Below are 6,759 nucleotides of genomic sequence, written 5' to 3' on the forward strand. Positions count from 1 at the left end.
ACTCCTCTGGGCCTGGTACTCTGGGATAGGGATGGTTGTTGAGTACAGATTCAATGTCTATGACAGGTAGAGGCCTTTGCAGAGGTCTGTTTCTTCGTGGGTGTGTTGTGGCAGGGGGTGCCTCTCAAGGTATTGGTTCCTTTCTTCTGGCGTATCAGATGGATGGGCGCGGAACCGTTCACAACATCCCTTTCTTACAATTCCATTGCCCACGGGTTCCAGAGTGATGTTCCATGTTTCACGTTTCGTTTCTGATACGTGTACACTGGGTCTTCTCTCTTTTCTGATGATTCCTCCAGCTGTCTAGAGGCTTCTGGGTGTTCTTGGTCTTTTCAGAGAAGCAGCTGGAGGTGTGGTGGATCTTCTCTCTCCAATTTTCTTCTGTTTATCCATCCTGGGGAAATCCCCAGTGGCCTGAGATACAGGAGCTGCATGGGTGGGGCAAAGTCTCAGAGTCAGGAGGCTGCTCTGCCAGCGGGACTGGTTCCTCAGCGACAGGCCTTCGCTGGCTCTGGCCTAGAAGAACAGGATCTTCTTGTGCTTGCTGCCGGGGATTTGCCCCTTGGAGCGTAACCTCCGAACAGCCTCCCTCATATGCTTGGGTTGGAGTGGGGGCGTTTCCCCCCACTTCTCACACACGTCCAGGGCCTCCTCAACCACCTGCCCGACGAAGACCTTGGCCACTCCGGACATGGCAATGACCGTGTTCTGGGACACCGTCGAGCCGGCCACGGTCTGGATCAGACGCTTCATGGTGGCCTTGGGGAAGGCTGATCGGCGATACACTTCGTAACGGTCCAGCTGCTCCTGGCTCATAGAAGACACGAGGGTTCTCATCTTCTGAGCCTCCAATTCGTCCACTGCCCGTTTCCCGGGTCTCTTCCCCTCGGTGGCCACTTTCCGTCTCTTGGCTGCAGGAGGACGTGACGAGGAGTCTGCCTCTTCACCTGCCCTTGGACGCGGGCCGTCCTGACGCCTGAGCTCGCCTTCCTCGTCACAGGCTTTCCTCAGTTCCTCAAATCGGTCCCGCGGGATTCGGTCCAGGCAGCTGGGGCTGGGGTCCAAGGGCACCACTCCTCCCTCACCCGACACACCTGTGACCCGACCTTTGCCTGGGAGCGACGCGCTGGCCTCGGCCATCCCAGCGCCGCAAGATGCAGGGGCTCGGGCTAGGCTCGTCTGATCGGCGACCTACAATGACAAAGACGAGACGAGGGAAGGTCAGCCTTGCTGCTGTATTTATACGTTCACACACACACATACACACACACACACACACACACACACACACACTCACACACAGAAACACAGGTTTCCACTGCCTCCCACAATGCAAAGACAGTTGCCCTTGGAGATGCCTTTTCTATGCGTGGATAACGAATGGCCGCAAACTCGGCACCTTAAGCCCCACTGACTGGTTGAAAGCCCGTAGGTCAGAAAGCTCTCGCCCTGGGTCCTTTATTCTGCAGAGTCCGCCGCGGAGAACCTTCCTCCGGCTGCAATCCCCTCAGGGGCAGGATCCCTGGACAACAGTAAGGGCCCAGCCGCTTTATATAGCACTCCGGGGCTGGGGCCACGCCCACCTGGAAGTCAGGTGATTCCTCAGCCCTCGGGGGCTGGGCTCCTCCCACGCACAAGGGAAGGGGCGGGCCGAGGGTTGGCCGCCCAGACTTCCTCCCGCTACAGTTTCTGAAGGCTTCACATTTGTTTGAAGGAAATATATTTGAAGAAATATATTTGAAGGAAATATAGACCCTCAGAAGAAGACAGGTCTTGAAAGCTGGCTTTTTGAAAGCCTTCCAGGACCCGCCAGAGAACCCAGTTCAGTAGGCAACAAGTCCTCTCTCGGGTGCACCTCAGAACTCGCTGGCCTGCAGAGGGGAATACAGAAAGCCCGGAGGGTCTCTCCTGCAGGGGCCTTTTGTGCCAGGCCATCGTGACCCAGGCCATATTCTCCCCCAGGTCATAGACATGGAAATAGGTAGGTGGGCCTCATGGGAAGTCCCTCTTCCTCTTTAAATACTCCTGTATTTTCAAACATTTTCGGGTTTCCTTGGGGTCAAACCAAATGGACCTGTCCCCTATCCACCCTAGTCCCTACTCCCATCTTCAGACAGGTCTTCCCCCACCATTGACATCCAGAACCGCAGGGGGAACATTTGTTTTACGGGATGCACCCCCTTTGACACATCCTCCTCCCCCAAGGTCCATAGTTTCCATTAGGCATCACACTGACTGTTGTATATTCCATGGATTTTGACCCCTCCCTTATCATGTCTTGCATCCACCCTTAGAGTATTGCACATAAGGCTTGGCTTTCCTGCCCTCAACCTGCTCTGTGTTCCGCCTAGCCCTCCCTTCCTCCACCCTAATCCCTGTTGACTCGTTTCCATGGTCTCCGTGGCTTAACCCCTCCCACAGTGTCCCTCTCATTGGAATGCTGAGGTCTCTAGCCGTTTCACATTGGTTTCTTTCGCTCCATCAGTAGGACTTTGGAGCTCCACATCTCATGTAGGCCTGCTGACTCTTTTCTTTCTAGTGCCGAATACTAGTCCAGTTTCTGAATGGACCACAGTTCACTGACCTTTCTTCCCCACCAATTGGCATTTGTTTGCTGCTGAGTTCCGGCAGTTTAGAAAGCAGATTCCATTAACGTCTCTGTGCAGGTTGCCCTGTGCTCGCACCAATGTTCTCCTCTTTTGGGTAAACCTCAAGGAGCTGGATTGTATAGAGCGTGTGCTATTTTGTAAGAAACTGCCACAGTGTTTCCCCAGGTGTCTGCCTTAGTGGGCTAGCGTGTCCCCATCCGAAGACACCACAGCCTGGAGGCTTACGCTAACACACGTGTATTTATTTTCTCACCCTTCTGGAGATTGGAAATTGCCTGATGGGGTTGTGAGCCGACTCGTTGTTCAGTGATGCCTCTCTCCTGGGCTGCACCTGCCCACCGTCCGGCTGTGTCCTGGCATGGCCTTGGCTCTTGCTGTACTATCCCCGGTGCCTCGGTCTCTACTTTGAAAGACACCAGTGCTGTTGGATTGGGGGCCCTCCAGAAGTGGTTCCTTTGATCTGAATCACCTCTTTGAATTCCTGAGGGAGCGCATCCGCTCTAATACCTTTATTTCATACTTCTCGTCATCTGAATGATGAGAAAATAAGGGTGTTTTTTGCACTGTGATTGTTAATTATATTTGTCAATTTAACTGGTTTAAAGAATGCTCAGACTGCTGGTAAACAACATTTCTGAGTGTGTCTTTAATGGTATTTCTGGAAGATATTTGTTTTTGAATCAGTTGACTGAGTAAGAGATCCACCCTCCTCACTTTTGGTGGGCACCATCCAAACTGTGAAGGCCCCAGGAGAACATGAAGAGGGTGAGCAAATTTACTGTTTCCTTTCTTGAGCTAGGACTTCCATGTTCTCCTTCCCTCAGGCATCAGAGCTTCTGGGTCTCAGGTCGACTGACTCCAGTAGTTTCATCAGTGGTTCCCTACCCTGTTTTTCAAGCTTTTGGCCTCAGACTGGGGATTACACCTTTGGCTCCCCTAGTTCTCAGCTTGTTTACTTTGATTGAATTATACTGCAGGCTTTCCTGGTTCTCCATCTTGCAGTTGGCATTTCATAATATCGTAATCTTTCTTTTTCCCTGTAGAGTACTTTGTTCTGACTATCTGCCTCTGGGGCTGTACCTCCTGCATACCTATTCTTCCCCTATTCCAGGTTCTGTAAACTTGCATTCTAGAACAGAGGGTTTAAACTTGAACCCTTATGGCAAGTAATCAAGAAAAGAGACTATTTGTTTAGTCCAAACTTAAAACAGATTCCCCTATTTTATGGAAAAGTATAAGCAAGATTACTTCTCTGTAAAACCTTTAAATACCCCTGGTCTAAAGGATTCTGGAATTATCACTGTCTAGCCATGTTACTCTCAATATCACCTAGATTACATTTAACTTGTATATTTGTTCTTAAAATGACGGTACATAAAAATAGTTGCCTAATAGTAAAGGATCAAATTCCTCTCTCCCTCTCCTTCTCTCTCTCTCTCTCTCTCTCTCACTCTCTCTCTCTCTATCTCTCTCTCTCTCTCTCACACACACACAAGGAAGACAGAGATTCCTACCATGCACTTATCCCAAATACAGTTAGAAAAATGGAAGTGCACTGTGCAAAGTTCTATGTTGGAAGACATATTCAAAGAATATGGCCTTGGATTTCACTTAGAAGCTTGCAATATGGATTTACAAACCAGAGAGCTGAACTTGTATAACTGAAACTAAACTATCCAAAGACTGCAAAAGTAAAGCAATATATAATATACTAGCAAATCTATCAGTTAACTATCCTTTGCTACATTCTCTCATTATCCTTTGTTACATCGCTGTTCTTGATAGGGCTCTCAAACATTACAAATATTCTTTCTTGAATATCTTTACATAAATGTATGCTGTGATTCAGCTTTCTCATATTCTTTATCATTTTTATTTTCTGAATGATTTTTTTTTATTTTGACCACCTCTTTAGGTTAATCCTTTAAATATTTTGTTATCATATTTCAAACTCATCTTATAAAAGATAGCCTATCTCCTGCATCTACATCCCTAAGCAAACTAGTACACATACACATACACCAAGATGCTGAAGGATGAAAACAAATTCACAAGGCCAGTCAATAGCAAAATAGACACACTTTGGTACAAATAGTTTTACACGCTAATTCAATCGATATTCTGCCTACTGAACCATGCTACTTCAGTAGGACATCCAGTTCTCTGTTACCGATCAGCAATTGCCAAAAGTTTAACTACCAGTGAAAATAGCTTTGTGCTCAACCTATGAATGATATCCATATCAAAGCAAAACTGCTCCCAAGCACCACATTATTGTCCCATCTATTGTTTCCCAAATCCTAGGCCAAATCCTAGGCCAGCCAACAAAATCAGCCTTTCTTGGTGGGCTTAATTACCTTTTTTATCCCAGTCATAGCTCCCCCAGTAAGAATAGCAATCCTGACTAAAGCAAATCACAGTGTTACCATTCTGGAAAGAAGGGCTTGAATGTGGGTGATTACTGTGCCGGCATTACTTGCCAGGTGAAAACACGGTGGAGTGTCATGAGATTTCCCAACAAAGACATGTTTGGTCCCCTCGTGACACAAAGGGTTAGATGTGACTCTTTAGATATTTATTAAATTTTATCACTGTTCTTCATATCCTCTGCATTCATTGAGCCAACTCTACCTGGAATTTTCTCTGATGAACTGAACTTTTAGCAGCATCAACTTTTCCTCCAAACCATCAGTCTATAATAGAGCTTATTCACTGATATAAGTGAGTTAAAAACTTGTTCCAATGGTATACTTTTACTTTTGATGTTTGTATATATGTCTTATTCTAGTAATTGTTCTAGTCTCATGACAGCAAGCAAAGAAAGCGTATTTTGACAGGAAATTAATTTTAAATCTTTGGAGCTAAAAGGGCCTCAGTTGTAAATTTTATAGAGTAGAAAACTGAGGGCCAGAGAAGTTGAGAGTCTGTCAGGTCACACAAACCAGGCTAATATCTGAAACCGAAGTCCCCAAACTCTCCATTTAAACCCGTCATCTTCCACAGTGTGCTGCTCTGTATTCCATCATGTAGCCACTAAATACAGTGAGTCAAAAAACATCAACAAGTGGCTTCACATGGGAATGTTAACTTTTATTCTAATTATTGCCTGTTTATTTCCTTTACATTGATTAACAAAGGTAAGAAATATCCCAACAGTTCTTGGAAACTTACCTATTCTTAAACACAAAACAAGTGAACAAATAGAAAATTGTTATTAGATGCTAAATAAAAGTATTAGGTATATTCATAAACAGTATGATCATATAGATAATAGCACAAAACCCTTAGTAATAGATTGGCTTTAAAAAAAAAAACTAATTTAAAATAATCAAGAAGGCTTTCTTTCACTGTTAAATACCAGGATAGCAGAATATTAAAGACATGAAACATCTTTCCATTCTATAATTATTTAGAAAGAAAAAATAAAATTAATAGGAACTGGCTTGCTTTTAAGATTTAGTAGTATCACAGGAAGCATGGCACAGCAAAACAGATTTTGTTTGGAATTTCTTTGTTTGTCTGTTTCGTTTATTACTTAAAACAACAGAGATTTATTCCCTCACAGTTCAGGAAGCCAAAAGTCCAAAATCAAGATGTTAGCAAGGTTGGATCCTTCTGGAGCCTCTGATGTAGAATCTGTGCCATGTCTGTCTCCCAGCTTTTGGTGGTTGTTGGTAGTCTTTGGCATCCCTTGGCCTGTAACTGGATCACTCCAAAGTCTGATTCTGTCACCACAGAACTTTTTTCCCTGTGTGTATCCTCAGTGACTGTATCCAATCTGCCCCTCCTTTTTCTTATAATGACACCAGTCATAGGATTCCGGGCCTACCCTTATTAGTGTGCCTCAATTTAACTTGATTGCATCTGTAAAGACCCTATTTCCAAATAAGGTTATGGTCACAGGTGCTAAGGGGTGAGGACTTGAACATATCTTTGGGGGGGACACAACTCAAGTCATTATACTGTACCACGGACTTGTAATTAGTAGTTTATATGACAATTCAGGGAAGCATTTAACACAGTGCCTAACTCATAGTAGGTATTCAATAAATGCTACTTCCTTTCCCCTGATAATATGACCTTTTTTAAAAAAAAAGTTTCTTTGCCCTGGTCTGTAATCAACATAAGCATCAGATTGCGTTTCTAAATT

The 6,759-nt window shown here is 45.1% G+C and overlaps 1 pseudogene; it reads right to left on the reverse strand.

Moving 5' to 3' along the window:
* Positions 1-516: 516 nt before the first annotated feature.
* LOC132422308 (transcription initiation factor TFIID subunit 11 pseudogene) lies at positions 517-1,140 on the reverse strand (annotated as a pseudogene).
* Between the last annotated feature and the right edge of the window lie 5,619 nt (positions 1,141-6,759).

Source organism: Delphinus delphis, chromosome 3 (genome assembly GCF_949987515.2).
Source record: "Delphinus delphis chromosome 3, mDelDel1.2, whole genome shotgun sequence".
Lineage (NCBI taxonomy): Eukaryota > Metazoa > Chordata > Mammalia > Artiodactyla > Delphinidae > Delphinus > Delphinus delphis.